The sequence below is a fragment of the Toxorhynchites rutilus genome, chromosome 2, assembly GCF_029784135.1.
Source record: "Toxorhynchites rutilus septentrionalis strain SRP chromosome 2, ASM2978413v1, whole genome shotgun sequence".
Taxonomy (NCBI): domain Eukaryota; kingdom Metazoa; phylum Arthropoda; class Insecta; order Diptera; family Culicidae; genus Toxorhynchites; species Toxorhynchites rutilus.
Genome location: NC_073745.1, coordinates 150,097,245 through 150,117,298, shown reverse-complemented (window position 1 = coordinate 150,117,298; position 20,054 = coordinate 150,097,245). Strand labels below are relative to the sequence as shown.

Below are 20,054 nucleotides of genomic sequence, written 5' to 3'. Positions count from 1 at the left end.
TAAAACGTAAACAAAACGATACCAGAGTAAAGTCGCCGAGAGCTTGTGGGGGATGAGAGACATCCGATCACACTGCACCCCTTTGATGGTACCCAGCTGTGCCGCAGATCGCAGCCCGATCACTCGATTCTCTCACTTCATGCCGGTATCCTCCGCCCAGCGAAGCGCGAGGTGGTTGGCTGATCTTGCGATTTCTATTATCACGACCACAGTCCTCGCTGGACATTCGTGGCAAACAGATGTGCGGTTTTCGATCGAATTGCGTTTGTTGAAGAGAGAAGTGAAGTTAATGTTTATGCTATTGAAACGGTTCCGAGGCGCTTTTAACGAAACACTACCTTTGGGAAAGCCGTTGTCGGACTGTTGAGGAGCAAACAACGGCGCGCTGAGCTAATCGTTTCGGTCTGGATCTACGTATGTTTACGTATAGCGCGAAATGTGATAAAGGCTAAGTGGTTGAAAGTATGTTGCGACAGCAAAGAAAAAAATATTAATAATATGGAGTGAGAAATGTGAAATCAGAGCAAAAGTTAAAACTCGCCCAAAAGTTAATCAATTCATTTTGATTTGTACGATTTGAATAAGTAATTCGGGGAACGACTATTCCAAACGACGCGGCTCAATGTGCGAAATGAGTGCAGATGACCTTGATAACAATTTTATGTGCGTTCAATATCCACGATTCACGAGTATTTCTGTTTCCCAGTTTTCAACTCGAAAACTATTCTTTGGCAGAGTTCAATAAAAGTGAAAAGGTGTGGCCGATTTGTCGAACGGTTTCGCATTTGCATTTCAATGAACCACCACCAGTTGTTGGCTGGAAACGTTATCCAGAGTGTAGAAACGGTTCGATCAAAATGAGATAAATGTAGAAGATTAGTGTCCCAGTTAGATCTGCATGAATACACCGTGAAGCGCAAATGAGGAAACGGTGCATTTGAAAAAACCAATATTGTTGCATTAGCATATTGATAACAGCAGAAAAAAAACTGAATGCTTCTGTGGGTGCATCATTCAGGTAGTTATTTTGGTGCAAACACGCCTCAAACCGGAACCGTTTGTTTGGATTGTTGTGCGGATTTGTGTGCTGAAATTCGCGCAAACTACGTTACATGGTGGTTCGCTTTACCCCGGGTACCTTGTAAACATTGGGTGCAACAAATGCTGTAATAGGCTGAGGGCACGCGAAGTTTGAATGCCTTCAGAGAGCATATGGTTCGATTGGTTCGCTCTGCGACTTCAAAGCAAGGTAAGTTGATTTTTGAATTGATTTATATAGTCAACAGCATTGTGATGCTATGATAGTTGTTAGAGTGAAAAAAAATGTGATGTTGGTCGTGTATTAGGGGCAAAAGTCGACAGACCATCTGAAAACTTAGAATATTGCCCCAACTTTTGCTATGCAGCATATATGAAGAAAATTCTTAAAAAATGGTCTATATTTGCCGTAACTTCCACGTAATGTCGTGGGGGAAACAACCTGTTTGTTATGCAGTTGTTATAAATTTTAAATTTAATGAGGACGTATCTCAAACCATTGCCTTTTTTTAAATCGTATGTCAAAACCCAGCTGTCTGATTAAAAAGTGGTTTTTGACGAAGTTATTGGAAAAAATGAAATGTCTAGAAAGTTTCATATTAAATACACTGTCAATAAAACATGCTCAAAAACTGAATTGAATTGATATTTTCTGATAACAACACTAGTTGATCCGACAAGCGTTGTCGGAAAACGCTTTAGACCCACTCCAGCGTGACGTGACAACGGTTTGACTCACTAAAAACAGTGTTTTTTCTCGTTTTCATGTATAAATCACACGATTTCCCCATGGTAAACGATTGAGGAAATTTCTACAAGAATCTTCAGTTGGAGAATATTTTGCAGTTGAATTCGCTTGTTGCCAGTCCAATACTTTTGTGACGTGACAACACCTGTCTTTTTGAGGGCTCCGACTTTTGAACATTAATGTTGTATTTTCAGTTCCTTTTCAAAACATACAAATAAACTTTGTTCTATGATAGATGAACGTAGATTCCTGTATACTCAGTTTTTCAAAAAACTCGCGAGAACATGCATTGACGGCTTGCATTTTGTGACGTGACAACGCGCTCTGTGCGAATAAACAGTCTCCACGAAGCGTTGTCACGTCACACAATCAATAAGTTGTATTAAATAAGAATTTCACCGTATTGTAGCGAGCGATATACTATTTTTATGTTTTTTTTATTGCTCTGGATACTTCTAACTTTCCTCTGAGATCTCTCCTTCCCCTTCCTAGAGTCCATCCTATAGGGGAAGGGGGTCCTAACGCAACCGGTGGTTCTGAAACTACGTTCCTTTGTATCTCAGGAACGATGCTTCCTACTGAATTTTCAATAGTGTCAAAACGCTGACAATTTGATAATATGGTGACTTTTTTCTGGCTCTCTTCATTTTAGCGTTTTAGCGTCATTTTACGTTTTCATTCCTCCAAAAACAGAGAAGAAACATATTCGACCTGTGTGCAAAATGAGTTCTATGTTCTTTTAGATTGTGAAACATTGCGAAACAAGGCAATTTTATTGTTTATGGTATGTTCATCAAAATAAGCTATATAAATTAAATCTACCTGTTACCTGTAATACACGGTATGTCTTTATTTGGGAAAAGTGGGGGTGGTCATAAACCGACCGCGTTTTTTATCGTGATTGTTTAACACGTTCACTCCGGTGCTTGCCATCAATGGCTAGCACAATCCTAGTTCATCGAGTGGCGCTCACTACAGGGGGAACGCATTTGATTTAGCTATTAGAAACTTTTGATAAAATCTTTGTATGCATCCGCGCAGATACGTGTGCAAGGGCGTTTATGTTTGTGTGTTGAAGATGACTTTGACTTTGACGTTGACTTTGATCATTGATCGTTGATCGTTGATGTTTGCGTGTGGATTTGTATGTGCACTTTCTTTGTATAACTCCACACACGTCGCTCTAAGGCTAAGTTCTTTCCACTAAAACATTATCTCCTTCTCGCTTAAATCCTTTCTCTCTCTATCAAACATTATTCTTTTTCTTATTCCTCTTCCCATGGATATATACCAACATTACCATTCACGATCGTATTGTGGAATTTCATGCTATTCCCGGTCTTTTATATCCGTTTTTAACGAACCGGAATTCAAAATCCTCGATTCCAAAATGGCAATATCATTATTCGACTTCCGCTGGTAAGCCCATATCCATATTTTTTTAGCATTCAATACTACTATCAGCAAACCGGAAGTTGAAATCAGATTATATCTTATATTATGGAATCTACGTTCATATATTGTTGATAAAATATAGGAGAAATATTATTTGTATGTTTTGAAATGGAACTGTAATTAATTAAATTAATCATTAATGTCCAACAGTCCGAAACAGCAAAAAGTCAGGTGATGCCACGTCACAAAAGTATTTGACTGACAACAAGCTAATCTAAGTATAAAATATTCTCCAATCGATGATTCTTGTTGGAAATTTTCTTAATTTTACTATAACATCGTTTAATTTTGTGTGATTTATTCATGAAAACGCAAAAAAGTGTAAGTAGTGAGTTAAAATGTTGTTGCGTCACACTGGAATGGATCGTCACTTTTCGTGACGTGACAACAACTTCTGGAAACAGTTGATACTTCTCTATTTGTGGAACGATCTAAACCAAATTTTGTGGGTTGTTGACCTTCATTGTTTGCTCAGAGAAACCCAAGTATAAAAATGTTTGAACCTATGTTCATCTAATAAAAAATAAAAAAATGGTCTATTTTTGTGACGTGACACGCTTCAAAATACCTGTTTTTCAAATGCTTGTTTCTCATAAATTACAAAATGAAACGTAGGCTCTTCAAACAGGCATTTAATCACCCATTCAATGGTATATAGACATTGAAGTTTGGTTAAGCATGTGTAGAGATATCTCAAGAAACATAAAAATAGTAAAAACTTAAATTATTTTGAATATAATTATGTAGTTTTTTAAACTCGCCTCTCTCAAAGGTTGGTGCATAAAAATTAAATTTTTTACAAAAAAAAAATGATTTAACTAGTGCTCATTTAAATAACGTTTTCAATTGTCTCCCAAAACTAGATTTGAAATTTGGTTCTCAGGTGCATAACCTCATGGAATGGGTCTTTATACATTTTCATCTGCCATGCACGGCGATAAAACCATCAGAACACCGCAGGAGTCATGAACCATGTTTGTGAGAAGAATATCGTGTAGTAATCCATATTCTGGAATACGATTGGTTTGAAATTCGATCGCGTTTCACGATCGACTTTTGCATTTTGCATTTGCATTCGACTCAAATTTAATCGTTATATGGAAATGTGGCAATTTTTTTTATCCCTTTTGTTTATTTCAGGCTCATTAGCATTTTAGCTGTAACAGAGCCGAATTTTAATCGTGTACATGTCACAAATGTTTATCATATCTATAATTAGCACATTACACAGTTGCCATTTTTCGGCGTTAGAGTATTCCCCTCTATACCATTGCAATGGTACACATTTACACAGTAGCCATTTAGGCGTAAGAGTTTTCTATTTGTTCTTCCATTATCCAGTTGGACCGGACAGCGGAGATAGTTGATTGATCATTGTTGAGTTATTTATACAGCAGCCCGATGTGTCTTGCAAAGCAGAGCAGTTGTATGGATGAATCGATCTTATTTCGACCGTGGATCGATCTCCATCGCTGATGACGTAGTTATTCTGTAACAAATGTGGCAATTTTGCCTTGATTTGATTTAAAAAAATATTCTAATTCATCCGTATTTGTGGAGCAATTTACTCTCTATCAGATTGGCAGACTCGGAAGAAATTTTGAATTTTTAACATTTGAATGAAAATTATTACTCGATGTTATTTGAATACATAGAAGACATAGACCTGACACTAACTTAACTATTTTCTATATGTTTTACTTGAATCTCTGCCCAAATTTTATCCATGATATAAAACATTATCAGACACAACTTTTGTTCAAAAATACTATTTTGAAACGGTATAGTCAATTTCTATTTATGTTTTTCGTTTCAAAAACGTAAAAAAACAAGATCCGTTACCATTTTTACCGAATGGAACACGCCGATGCGCCTGGCTATAGAGGAATTGAGGTTACTTGCGCATGTGTGGATTGAAATTCGATAGAGCGGACGTAGCGTTCTTTATCATTCTACTACGTAAATAAATCCTTTCTGTAAAAAATGAGCGGCGGTCAAATTTGTTATTTGGACATTCTGTATACAAAAATAGCGAAATATAAAAAGAGGATGTTTGAGTAAAGTTTGAGTAAAAATTTGAGTTTTTATTAACACGCTGAGCCCAGCGTCGGTCCCTAGGGGCCGACGTTGAACGTTTTGGTAGGAAAGCGCTGACTGACTGGAACTGACAATTACAAAATAAGAAAATAAAAATATATACAGTTTGTTTTCGGATGTTTTACAAAATTTGACTACTTTCTAGTCGAATCTCTGACTACTTTCTATTTATATAATAATTATTTTTGGAAGCTGGGACTGATACTGATATTGCGCAAACGCTCTTGATGTGCGCTGAATGGAAAGCGGAGCAAGAAAAAATCGGGGCTTAACGTGTTAATTTTTTTGAATTATTCAGAGAAATAGTTCTTTTTTTGCATAGCATCACCCTAATCGTATTAAAAATACGGTAATCGATATCCTAGCGGTATGTAATACAGTTTATGACCTATTCTTATGTTAAGTTTTTTGTGCATAATTTCATCAACATCGGTCGAGCCGTTCCGAAGGAGACCGTGACACGAAATTTTTAAATATGTAAAATTATTTTCATTTATCAAAATTTGCCATGTCGAACTCGCGAAAATGAAGCTATGAATTTTAAAAAATTTGCAGATTTGCAGTAATTTGCTAATTCGTAACTAATACAAAATATCGAACCCACATGATTTATCCTAAAACTAATCGTTCTCGAGACCACAATGGTCTCATGATTTAAATTTTAATTTACTAAATCATAAAAAATAACATAGTGTTGAAAATCACACATTATGTAGAGTGAAATATGCTCTTTCAAATGCCGTCAACAAACTTTGTTTATTTTTTTTTATACCATTTATTTATTTATCAGGCTCATTAGCATTTTATCTGTAACAGAGCCGGGTTTTTATCGTGTACATGTACATATGTTTATGTTTCTATAAATTGTAAATTACACAGTAGAAGTAGTAGCCATTTAGGCGTTTAGGTTTTCTGTTCCATTATATTATGGTAAATTACACTGTAGTAGCCATTTAGGCGTAAGGGTATTCTATTTGTTCTTCCATTGTTCAGCAGACCGGACAGCGGAGACAGTTGATATTGATCATTGTTGGGTTATTTATAGAACAGCAGCCCGATGTTTCTTGCAGAGCAGAGCAGTTGTATGGATGAATCGATCTTTGTTCCACCGTGGATCGATCTCCATAGCTGATGATGGTTGCGTGGACGTAGTTATTCTATAACAACACAAAGATGGTCAATTGAGGGCCCTGAGTTTGAACTCACGATCGATCGCTTAGTAACCGAAAGCGTAACCAAGTGGCTACGAAGACCCCCTGGACTTTGTTTATGTTTGCCCCAGAAAGAATGACAAACCATTGAAGATAGCGTATTTTTTGGGAAGAAATATCAATGACTTTGAGTAAAGTTTAGATATTGAAAAGTTCTGCATCGCAAAATATTTGTATTAGTAGGTTCTAAAAGTCTTCCGAAGACAATTTGTATGTTGAATTTTAAATATAAAAGTTAGAGCAAAAAAACAGTTTTTTGCATGGTTACCCTAACGTAACTTAGAAAAAAGGCGCTATATCGGTTATTTCAAGAGATAGAAAAAAACTTTGTTCCACAAAGATGTCTCGAATAACTAGGACTACAACATTGTCGAACTATGTTTACCTCTATCTATAATTTGTCGAACTATCTATAAAGATAAGAAAGTGAGATTTTTTGTTTCATCGGCAATTTTGGTCACCCTATTTTTGATAACATAAAAATGAGCGCTTTATTGTATGTAACAACTTTGTCGAAGACTGTTTTTGTCTAGAGAATAACTGTCGAGCTCTAAATGCTAATTTCCACTTAAATACATCTACTGAACCATTGTGCAGTGTATAAATGAGGGGCTTAGATTGCAAGGGGTGTAAGTGACTTGATCGATTTCTCTTCGTCAACTTTTTCTTTGATTAGTAATTTAACTGCAAAAACGTTCCAATTTGAGTTTGCTGTAGAATCCGATAGATGAGGTTTTGACCTATCTTCCACATCGTCAAGTACAGCTGGGAATGAGTTTGCAGCTAAGTTATGACCAAAAGAGAGAGTCGATATAGAGAAATCGATCAAATCACTTACACCCCTTTCATTCTAAGCCCCTCAAATATAATGAGAATCATGCTCGAGAGCTTTTTATAGAATTTCGAAATCTTAGTAGGGGAAGTGCGGGTAATACGGACAGTGGGGGTGTTATGCACAGGTGGATATTATTTTTTTAACCATTTGAGTGGTTTAATATCAAAATTCAATTCGTTGATGGTTATATTTCGGTTTGCGAGTTAACAGAGAAGTTATATTATGTATGTACGAAAAAATGATTTTTTTTAGAGTGGAAAAATTAAATTACTGTAATAATTGTACTGGTGAGGTGAAACGGACAGTTGCCAGGGGGAATGAGATGGACTGTAGAAAAACTGTTTTATCTAGAATGCCTGAAAACAGAAATCAAATCGCCAACGATGGACTGTCTAGAAGCTGACTGGAACCAATAGCAAAATAGTTGAGTGTCCGTTTGTACTGCAGAAAATCACAATACCACTTCTATGTGGATGAATTCGATTTTTCATCATTTAACGGACATTCGTGTTCAGACCTTGGTTGAATAAAATTATTCCTCTCGCGAACGATAAACCTCTACGCTTCGTGTATTACAAACCTGTCCATATTCCCCCCACTATATGTCCATATTACCCGCATCGAAAAAAATGTTGTACTTTTCGGTCTGTTTTAATTTCAATAGAAAAAGATTGAAACACATTTTTTTTTGTGAAACATTCGGCCGATTAAGTCGAAAAATAGTATATTGAACTGCAAGAAACTGCATTTAAGTTTTGGGAAACATTAGTTTCCAAAGTTATAATTGAAGTTCTTCTTAACATGTCCGTAGTACCCCCATCTCTCCCAAGCATTTCCTCTTACTTTATTTCGAAAGTTCTGAACGGCATCACTAACCACCAAGCATGGGGAAACTAATTCGCAATGAAGGCAATGAAACATTTTGGAAAAAAACAAATCATGAATCGCGTAACTACGCTTAATTCGGTGGATGCACATGTAAACTCAAGTGATCTCCGCATCAGGTTTGTTATTCTAAAAACGAACCAGTTGCATGTTGCAACTTGCAAGTCATAATCCGTTGATTGGAGTCTGAAGCCGAGTCATCGAAAACAAATATTTAGGCACTCCAGTTGAAGTACCATTTTCAAAACTAATATAAGATTACAAGGGAATTAAAGAGCGAAAGTAGCAAAACAAAAGTGCCCATTACATACAGGTAATGGACGAATTAATTGATTTTGCCTCGTAATAAACGCGTGGGAATGTGCAGCCTCAAACATTTGATGATCTTCTAACAGACAATTAATAACATCGACACTTGTTTGGATAATAATTTGAAGCCCCGGTTTCTTCCATGGGAGGCGAAAATCATTACGATATATAGTGGATTTTCGGAGGGTTGAAGGTGAATCATCTATCATGATTGAATTTGTTCGTTATCTAACCTTATCGCTGATGCCTATTACCTGTTTTACGGTTCCGGTTCTCGACGGGCTTCTAAGACTCACCACTTTCACTTCCCAATAATTACTCCAAGTGCCGGCGCTCACTTCAATTCGATGCTTGACTGAGAAAAAAAAACATCTTGCCTTAGTCAACAGATATTCCAATACGGTGGTCACTAGCAGCTGGGGAGGAGCGTCCTCCTTTCGTTTTCTGGGACGCGTGCACTTTGGCTAAGTTCCCTGCTCCACGATGTCTGTACTGCTGTCAATTTTCGTTCAAATGTGCGTGTTTAGAAAGTGTGTTTTCTTCCGTACCTGACCTAGTCGGTGCGGCAAATCGTTCAATTTCTGCCCGCGGCGAAACGAGCTGGTGCTTATAATCCCTCCATTATCTCATCTTAGATGGATTGGATGGTAGCACGTAGGTCTACGGTATCCGTCACGAGTAGCAATTTGAATTAATCCTTTAATAGTTTATTATAGTGTGTTCTCGTGGGCGTTCATTTGTATTTGAACATGGAATTATTATCTTTTTACGGTCAACCAAAGACGACATGAGGCAAATCAACCGCGGTTTCTTCTGTAATGAAAGAAATTTACTATCGGTCCAACATGGATTCATGAAAAAGCGCTCGACAACCTCAAACTTGATGACCTTCACCCAGTGGCGTAGTGAGGGTAGCGCCCCCGGAAAATTATTAAAATAGCGCCTCACTTTTTTTCGATTTTTCCACAAATTTTGAGATTGTGATATTTTGAGAAAACTACTCACTCACTTACCAATGTTCACTTTGAGCAGTTTATTCGTATTTAGAAGGCTAGAAATATCATTATCAGTTAGTCAAATCTTTGCCTTGCTTTTTTTAGCTGAAGCAACATCTAAATCAATCATCTAAATCAAGCGATTCCTTCTGGATCGAAATAATTTCCAAGGTCTAGGTTCATTTTACAACGCAGATAATTTTTAATCATAAAAGATTTAAGCTTGCTGAAAACTTCGCAGCGCTGTCTCGATGTTAGGGTAAATTGCTCCGAGAGAACATCTGATAATAATGTTCTTGATGCATCGAAAAACGTAAGCAAGTACATAAACCTCTCGAAGGCTTTCGATAAAGTACCTCACAATTTCGCCGTTTCAAAGCTGAATCTTGTTCGCTGGCTGAACTCTTACATGTCATGTGAGAAGGCCTTCGTTAAGGTTCATGCTGCCAAATCTGAGATCTTTGAAATACGTCAGGTGTCCCGCGAGGCAGTCACTTGGGATCTGTGATCTTCGTTTTATTCATCAACGACGTGTGTGACCACTTAAGCTCCTGTAAGTTGCTATACGCTGATGATCTTAACCTTTACCGTATGATCTACCAGATGCTAGATTGCTGCGCGCTTCACACTGGTATTGTTCGTTTAATAACGTGGTGTCAGAGGAGCGGCATGTAAGTGAATACAGCCAAATGCAACGTCATACCCTTCATCCGTGGTCAGTCGTCGATCAGCTTAGAATACTCGTTGGACCAGACAGATGACGCTTGTAAGAGTCAATTCTATAAACGATCCTGGACTGATGTTGGACAGCAAACTACGATTCAACGTACACATATTCATGTCGATCGCGAAAGCTAATGCCATGTCTGGATTTTTTACATCACAATACTGCGCAGTTCGACGACGTTCATGCGCTAAAAACTTAGGGCCCTATTATAGAAATCGAATCGAGGATTCGATACAATCACTATCACTATCACACCGAGTAAAATCTGGAATTATAGAAATCGAGGGAAACAGCTCGATTCGTTACTGTTGCTTGAATGTCAGGGGTGGCGTTGAAATATTTTGAAACGGGTTTGAAATATTTCACAAAGCACTATAGAAAGGATGCCAAATCTTTTTTGAGACATCTGCTATGAAAATTTTAAATATCTGTGTTTTCAAAAGTGTTAGTATCGTTGTTCAGGAGAAAACTGATATTCCCTTTTCGAATGAAGTTCATTAGGCGTATGGCATGCATTGTTTCATGTGTAATAAAAACAATAGTCACGTATGAATTTCACTTTTTTTAGCAAAACATTTTTTTTGGTTATAATCTTTTAATTCATTCTAGCATGAAATAACGAGTGGTTAGAGCTTAGGACTAGCATGTGTGAACAAGGTTCAATCAGATTTTCATTCACTGCTCTATGGTATATTACATCAATTTGCGTAGTAAAATTGTTTGCGAAATTGGTGATAGAGTATTTGAAGTATAAACGACATTCCGTATAAAGGTTCAGAGTTGAGAAAATCTGTTTTATTTGAAAAAACCGAGACAATCAATTTTTAATATATATTTTATATTAAATTAGTCTAATATATATTAACATCTAGCTAATTGGGTACACCTGCAATGCGACACGAATAATTGGACATTTTTGCCTCTAATTGGGTATTTTTGTAAACATCTAGTTTGGGACCCAATTTACGGCCCCAGATTGAGGGTCGATACTGTTCCACTTACCTTGTGTAGACTGTTCTGGCAGCACCGGGAAATATACTGATCAAAACAAACGAACGAATCAAAACATACAACGCAGGCAGCAATCAGACCAAAACAAACTGCTCGAAAAATTATGACAGTTGTACCGATAGCTATCACTCGAACATACCACGTGGAAATTTTTGGGAGGAAGGAGACTGACAATATAAGATATCCGAAAATGTCCAACATTTGAAACAGAATTTGTTTTTATTAACAAACTAGCTGATCCAGAAATTATTTTTATGTACGTAATCTATACTCGCGGTCAGTGTTGAAAAAAATCATCTTCGTTTAGCTCAAAAGCTTATATTTTCGGGCATCGAAAACCCATATACTCCAAATAAGAATCAAAATGACAGATCCAAGCAACCAGTGAATATGAGAAAATGAACTTTTGTTCATCAATATGTTTTGATGTTTATTTTTCCACCCAATGTCATTTTCATCTTGATTATTCAGAATGCCAGAACAGAATTTCATTTTAGCCAAATGAATAAAGGGTGTGTCACATCAAATTGCATCACGGAAAAAATGCTGTAGTAATTTAATTTTTAGGAATTATATCTTCAGCTTTCGCTTATAATCAGATAAGAGTGTATAGATCACGTTGGCCATGCTTCACTGTCAATTTTTCGTAAATTTGGAAAAATGTCGTCGAACGAAAAAGAGCGTCGTGAATTAATCCTGTGCACTCATTTCGAGAATCCGGAGTTGTCACATCGGGACATCGGTAAGATGCTGGAAATCGTCCAATCCACGGTCAGCAGAGTACTAAAACGATACTTCGAGAACCTAACCATCGACCGGAAGGTGAAGAACGGCAAAAATGGATGCTCCGTCAGTGAAAAAGATCACAAGCGCGTAGTTAAGCAGTTTAGACGTGATCCGAGAAGTTCGGTCCGGGATGTCGCCAATAAGCTGAATTTGTCAAGTTCATTCGTCCAGCGGACCAAGCAGCGGGAGGGCCTGCGTACGTACAAGGTTCAGAAGGCTCCTAACCGCGACGAAAGGCAAAACATGGTGGGGAAGACGCGAACCCGGAAGCTGTACACCGAAATGCTGACGAAGCCGCATTGCCTGGTAATGGACGACGAAACCTACGTCAAAGCGGCCTGTTGTTCTTCTCCGCAGAGGACAAATTCAGCGTTCCGGAGGAGATTCGCAAGCAGAAACTATCCAAGTTTGCCAAAAAGTACATGGTGTGGCAAGCGATCTGCTCTTGCGGAAAGCGGAGCGCCCCCTTCGTGATGACCGGCACGGTAAACGGGCAGGTTTACCTTAAGGAGTGCCTACAGAAGCGCTTACTACCACTATATAAGCAGCACGAGGGCCCGACCATCTTCTGGCCGGATCTCGCTTCGTGCCACTATTCAAAGGACGTGTTGGAGTGGTACGAAGCCAACGGGGTCACCTTCGTGCCAAAGGAAATGAACCCGCCCAACGCGCCGGAGCTTCGCCCAATAGAGGAATATTGGGCGGTTATGAAGCAGGCCCTCCGGAAGAACCCAAAAGTTGGCGGACTTCAAGAGAAAATGGATTTCTGTTCAAAAAAAAAAAACTACAACCTGACGTTGTACAGAACCTTATGGACGGGGTAAAGAGGAAGGTGCGAGCATACGGGCTTGGGCTCGAAGTATGAATAAAAAGAAAATGCCAAAAGTTGTTTAATAGTTTTTATTTTACTGTCTAAAATTATCAAAAGGATCGGTCTACTGGGCGAATTTCTACAGCGTTTTTTCCGTGATGCAATTTGATGTGACACACCCTTTATCAGCCGTTGTTTACTTTTAACCAGAGGTAGCTGTGTGCGGCTGGTTTTTATGTAGGTCGGATTGTACTGATGCTTAAGTCCTTCCAAATCAACGCAGGCAACAAGAAGATTATGATATGTTGTAATCCATTGGCCATCGAGTCTAGGAGCAGTTGTTATTCAATTGCAATACGGTGTTTAGGGATCGTTCGGGATGCCGTTGTTACCGTCTCGCCAAACAAAATCCTGCGCGATTTCTTGCAAAGATCGTTTCATCGAGCTCTGGCGTTTTTGTTCTCTAAATGATTATTTTTTTCATTATTGAAAAAAAAAACAATATTGATTTGAAGTTCATTGTGAAAACATAAACATAAACGAAACATAACCGTTATTGAATTGAATGCATTTTTTTCATCATTTTTCATTTGAATTTCATTTTGAATTATTTTTAAGCAATTGTTTATTTTTATTCCTCATTTTGGATTTCGGTTCTGAGGATTCCGACGCTTTGCCTTGAAGTGCTGTTGCTTCGTTGCGCTGTTGTGGGATTCGAAGAGACAGACGGTGGTTCCACATGAAGCTAGAAGATCAATCTCTTCCTGCTAGTTTAGCTACTTTGTTGAATTCGTGCTGGAGGTTGTTGGCTTCCGAAAAATCGAATGCCATGCGCCTTAAATCTTTGAGAGGCATACCATAGAAAACTTTGTCCAGTGGCCTGCAGATCCTCAGACTGCTCACTCGTAAATACCTATCTCACCCGCACTGGGTGCTCGCTGACACATTCCAGCAGAAGTAGAAATGTCAATAAAAGAAGATTCAAATCATAAATCACTTTCAGATATGAGCCTCTTCCTCAGAGTTGATTCGGAAATATCGAGGTCTGCCGCAATCCGGCACTTCCAGACTCCCTCTCGAAGCCTCTGTCGGGCCATTTGAGCATTTCTAGAGTGCATTTCTTCAAATTAGTTTTCTTCTTGTGGGTACCGTTAAAAATTTTGTTGAAAACATTTTAGAATTTTTTTTCAGAGCAAAACGCTAGTGCGAGCTTTTACCCCACAGCCACTGCGCACCTTTGCCCCACAAGCAATTTTTGAACTAATCGAATTTAAAAAAAAAAGCTCTTGAACTTTTTCACAAAAACGAATACGCACTATTATCTACTATAGAATGAAGGTTTCCTTGACAGTGTACTTTCGAACTTTCCAGTTATTTTTGGTAAGTAAATCGTCATCTCCAAAACTGAACAAAATAGATCAAAACATCGCAAAACTCTTTTTACCTCATAACTTTTTGCCACTTTCATGAAATGTGTCTTTTTTTATATGAATGAGCTGATGGTGTAATAATGTATCAAACGACCACACTGTTGTCGAAATTTTATGCTCGTTTGCTCCAAAATGGCCAATGCGCACCTTTGCCCAGCATTACTCTATAGCTTTTTTTGTACGACTTCAAAACGAAGCATTAATATAGCAATTAATTCCTACGAATAGCTGTGCAGAGATACATGATTAAATCCCTGGGGAAAAGCATACCAAATAGTGATAGCGTCGACTTGATGTTCAACAACACCCGTGGAATCGTGTCCCAAAACTGGATTTGGAGGGACTCTTCCCGAAGCAAGACCTGTTGGAGAAATTCCTAGAAGAAAATCACCTACCTCACAAATGAAAGCAGAGAAACCAGCGATAGATTCAGCTTAGTATAAACCCATATGTGTGTTGTATACATTTAAGAAACTACTGGATAGGATCCTCTCCAACAAGCTTTTCGAATTCAAAGAGGTAGTCAGGGTTTATAACGCAGGCGCAGGTGTTCGAAAAGACCGGAAAGTCTCTCGAAGAGAAGCAGAGGGCAGAGGGGGGGGATGGATTTTGTGCTGTTGTAAAGATCGACGTCAAGAACGCTTTTCATAGCGCCAGCTACAACAATGGCCTGAGAGGCCATCGCTGATTCGTTACATCGATCGAAAGTTCCTGGTTGGCTATGTGAAATTCTAAGAAGCTACCTATCAAGTTGATTTCGGTTCTACGAAATATACACGGGATGGCAGGATTTCTACGAGTGTTCATTCTTAGGCTTGTAGGTGTTAGTTTCGCGGCTAATGGCGAACTAACAGTTGAGTTGACCGAAGTCGTTGAAAACTGCAGATAGCTCACCACACAACCGTGGGCGTGATAATTGACAACCGGCCTTACTTCAACAGCCTCATCGATATGTCATTAATGCGGTAGCTAATATCACGCCGAGCAACGCTGATCTAGCAGTGGCAAAATGCGTCTTCTGGCTATTGTGCCGTCGTCAATACTGAGGTATGGAGATCGCAAGGCTTTGAAGACAAATCGCAATCGAGATAAGTTAAATATCACGATCATGGATGGATTTCATTGAAGAAAATATTCATTTATTCCATGAGGACGAAAAAAAAAACTTCACAAGTATTTCCCAATTTGAAGATGACATGCAGAAAGATCTGTTCCTCTTTAGAAGCAAACCATTCATCAAGCCATTTTGCCATATTTCCTTAAGAATTGAAGCACTGCAAGTGTGTTTCTCATCGAAGCAAATAGGTGGTAGTCAGGAAGCGACAAGTCTGGTGATTAAGTCGTATTGGAAAGAAATTCCCAACCAAAGACTCAGTCGATCCCTTGACCGATCTTGCAGTGTGTGAGGGAGCATTATCATGCAACAAATTCACTTTGTGTTGTCTTACTTTGATTGTTTTTCACAAAAAATTCTATTCGATTTCACCAGGTTTGAGTAGCTCATAGTAGATCAAACCCTTCCGATCCCATCAAGCACAGAGTATTGTCCTCCGTCCATAGCGATTTAGTTGCGCAATCGATATTGATGGTTCCTTGTTGAAGCTTGTTGTGATAGGAAACGGCTCCCCACACTGTCAAACTTCCGCCACCAAAGTTTCGCTTCGATCTCACGACATGCCGTTGACTTAAATTGTACCAATAGTAACTGTAACAGTTCGGAACATCCAAATTGAAATATTTTCGCCGGAAAATACAACATTTCTTCATTCTAGTTTCCATTCCATGTATTGCCGGGCGAAAATGAGATGGTTCTGCTTATGGGTGGCGGTCAGTTTCGGCTTCCCTTGAGGTTTCTTCCACATGATGTTCGGTGACTCATTCAAGATGCACGCAATATGCCTCTTCGTTACTGGAACAACCGATTCTCTTTTAATGTATGAGCAGGACATCATTTACTAGTTGCTTCGTGTCTTATTGGACCATTAAGACGCAAAGTAACTTTGGTGTTCCCATTTTTTGGTCGTTATATCCCATATTTCTGGCACTATTTAAAGAAATGCCGTACCACTTTCTCAGATAGACCAATTTTTGTTACGATCGAGCGATTAGAAAACTATTGTTCACTGAATATCTTTATTATTTTCGGCCCCTCTTCCGTCAATAGAATACCTTTCGCCATTCCTTTAAATTCTACGTAAATCACTAATCTGACCAACTTCTTACGTTGCACATCTAATATTTATCATGTAAGTTGAACATTCACAAATTGGCTTGGTGATTATGCGAAAACTCGATTTTTATGCCCTGCGGCTAAACGTATGTCTCGGGAAAATACGACGTTTGAATGTTTATATTCACCGGTGTCGTCTTGTATATGTGTGATTGTGACGCACGTCCTTTCAATAAAAGTGACTTAGATATACTATCACTACAGCAAATAAGTATCCCGATAAAAAGAACATTCCCAGTTGTTTTGTAAGTGTTTCCAGTTTTTTTTTTCAAGTGCGGCTAAACGAATGCCTATCACTGTATTGCAATTCTAACGGAATATCTTTACATAACATCTCTTAATCTTAACGGCTTGAAAAAAAAAATGAAAAACCGATATTACAACACAGAATTTAATTGAAATTTTAACTCCTGAATTATGGCGACAATGTCGCCTAATTGGCCAATGAAATCAATGTTTGTTTATACTGCCGTGATGAAAATTCATTGTCATTTGTTGAAATTCAATAAACCTAACAGCGTTATCTCATCCTGTACCAGTCATTAATATTTTATTGAAAACGGAATTTATACCATATCCGTGTTTTTCCTCTTTGTAAACACTTCCTCACCGATATCCTCATACCCAGACGTTATTTACGACATGTCATTGCCGTATTTGGCCACCGCAATGAGCCACGAACCACGTTGAAAACAATAATAAAACGCGAGATTGGTGTATAATAAAATTTCTCAACGTGTAACATGTTTCTGTTTGGCGGAATTATTATTCTCATGGTTATACTTTCAGTTTCATACTTATAATCAATTCCATATTTAATTCCAACTCCACAATAATATATCTTTAAATGTGTAACTCATGTATTACACGATTCGGTCATAGAAGCAAAATTTTGATTTCATGTTAATATTTTGTTATTGTTACCTTAATGAAACTAATTGATAATCTCTTGGAAGATTGATTGTCACGATAAATCGGAGACTAAATTATTTGCTGCATCAGATTCACTTAGTGGAATAGCGTCGCCAGATGAAGTTCAACAGTCTCCGATGATGTTTATCGTTTGAAGTGCAAATTTATTATATTCCGACAACCTATCAGCAAAACCGCCTCACAGTGAAGCTCATAATCATAACCAATCAATGGGGCCTATCACTGGCAGAAAGTATGCCATCCGGCCATCTGATATCAGGTTGGAAATAGAAGGAAAAGAACCAGCTAATTGTCAGCAAATGCAGCAAGTACATCATCATCCCGCCCTGAGGTCGCCGATACAGGAATAACTTCCAGCTCACTTTCTCATTTATGAAACCAGTTTGCAGATCGTCGTTGATCGTCATCACTGCCAAAGCGGGCGCAGAATGTGTTCAGAGTGTTTTTTATGATGTGCGTTTAATCATTTTTTCTTCCCTGCTCTACAACCGAACCCTAGAATGTAATGGGATTTTGCTTCCTTGCACGAGGTGTCCGTACCACGCTTTTTATAGGTTACTGTGGCAAACCGCGGCCGACTCTGGAACGAGTCGTTCATTGGTTTAATATTGCCATAAACACTGAAATAGAGCAATTTGTACATGTCGAACTCGGCCGATGGTGGCAAAGTATAAGCGGTTTTGGGCGGAAGTTCAGTTCAGCATAGTTCTGTTGATTGCGGTTTGTATTAATGGCTTTTTAACACCTGTGAAGATAATATGATAGTTGAACATCTATACATAATAAAAAAACGATTTATCAATTAGCACCACAATAAAGTGCTCATTTTTTGGATTGACCAATAAATTCCATAAATCGAATCGATTTGGGAAGAAATCATCACTTTTAGTTTCACTTCTGCAACGAGTAACCTTTTGTTTCAAATTTTGGAGAGAAGATTTCTTTTTTTTTTAATTGGACATCACATTCCCGCTTAGCTCTAGTGTAACCATCTCCAGTGCGAAAACGGAAGATATTTGCATGAAAAAATTTTTGGGTTCATCCGAATTTGTCTCCACTGTTTAAAAAACGTATTCATCTCACCAACAACGAATCGCTTTTCCCCATTCTGGGAGCCTTGAACAAAAGACTATTACTGGGAGTAAACATAAGCGGTTAATTTTATTTGGCTTTGGACCAACGCGCTTCTAATGGCTACTTAATTTCAGTTTAATGAGATCTTTTCCACTTGTGTTTATTTGTTCTTCAATTTTCTTCATAGCGCTCTCCACCTATAGTGAGACTTTCTTCATTGTAAAGCCCCCTGTATTAATGTTATGAATTGGAGAGATAATTGAATTAGTCGAAAAACAATCGACGGTTTCCGGAAGTCCGCTTCAATCGACTTTTTTTTTTACAAATACCAACTGACACTTTTTGAATGTCAATCACAATTGAAATCGATATCACCTTTGTGAAAAGATGTTTAATCTTGTGGCGTCAAAAATCCGACCAGAAAGTAGTCTTATATCGTATATATATATATATATATATATATATATATATATATATATATATATATATATATATATATATATATATTCTTATTTTGTAACTGTTAGTCCCTAGGGACCGACGCGGGGCTCAACGTGTTAATGCTATGGATAACTTATGTGTAATTTTGAGTGAAAGCAATTCGAAATTGTAACAGTCAACATATGTATTATTTTATAGCATCGTTGAAGTTTTCTTAACTATTTGAAAATTCGTAATTTGCTCTCGATTACTTAATGCAGTTTATTAAATTTTTGACAATGAAGCTATTAACAAATCATTTGACATTAGTCTATCAGAGTCTATCAGAGACATCAGAGACTATAAGTGAAAATATTCTAAATTGTTGAAAACTTTTTTAATTGTAAAAATGCAACGCAACTGTTGACATTGACGACTCAGCTTCCAGTGAATCCTTTAATTCGATATTCGTGAAAACTGTGAGTCGACCGTTATGAGGTTTATCTTTATGTCCCTTTTATCATCGGATTGGAATTTCTGGAACCGGTGACTTCTCCTACACTGTTTTGGCCCTATATTATTGTTTGATGATTGAGCATTTCTTTTTTTTACAAATCGTTTAGTTTCACAGAATCAGTTACATAAGTTTGAAGGATCCATATTCTGAATTCAATTTTTAATTAATTCTATTGCATATTTATATTTTTACTTATACTACTGTTAACAGGATGGGGATAAGGGCATATAAGGATTTTTGGACAATATTGATGATTAAACACGAGTATCGATTGCTTTGCGGAAAATATAGGTTTGGGACATGTAATTAAGATCTAACCCAGCTATTCCTGCATCGGCTCATTGGGTTGTTTCCCTGGGGCGCGAAGGCAGTTTAAATTCAATCTGGCTACAATTTCAATCTCGCACAACCAATAAATATGCTCGATGCCGTAATAACCTTGGCCTCAAACCTAAAATTGTTGCCGGCAAGGTTGATGCGGAAGAGTAGCGCGTTTTTACGAACAGTGATAGGATATTAGTTGACAGATGGTACGAAAAAAT

At 37.9% G+C, this 20,054-nt stretch overlaps 1 protein-coding gene across 1 annotated transcript in view; it reads left to right on the top strand.

Moving 5' to 3' along the window:
• Positions 1 to 201: 201 nt before the first annotated feature.
• The window catches only part of LOC129770880 (uncharacterized), a 273,533-nt gene continuing 253,680 nt past the window's right edge, over positions 202 to 20,054 (top strand). Inside the window, exon 1 of the mRNA XM_055774036.1 lies at positions 202 to 1,249. The gene's annotated coding sequence lies outside the window, so the exon portion shown is untranslated. The remainder of the gene's footprint in view (positions 1,250 to 20,054) is intronic.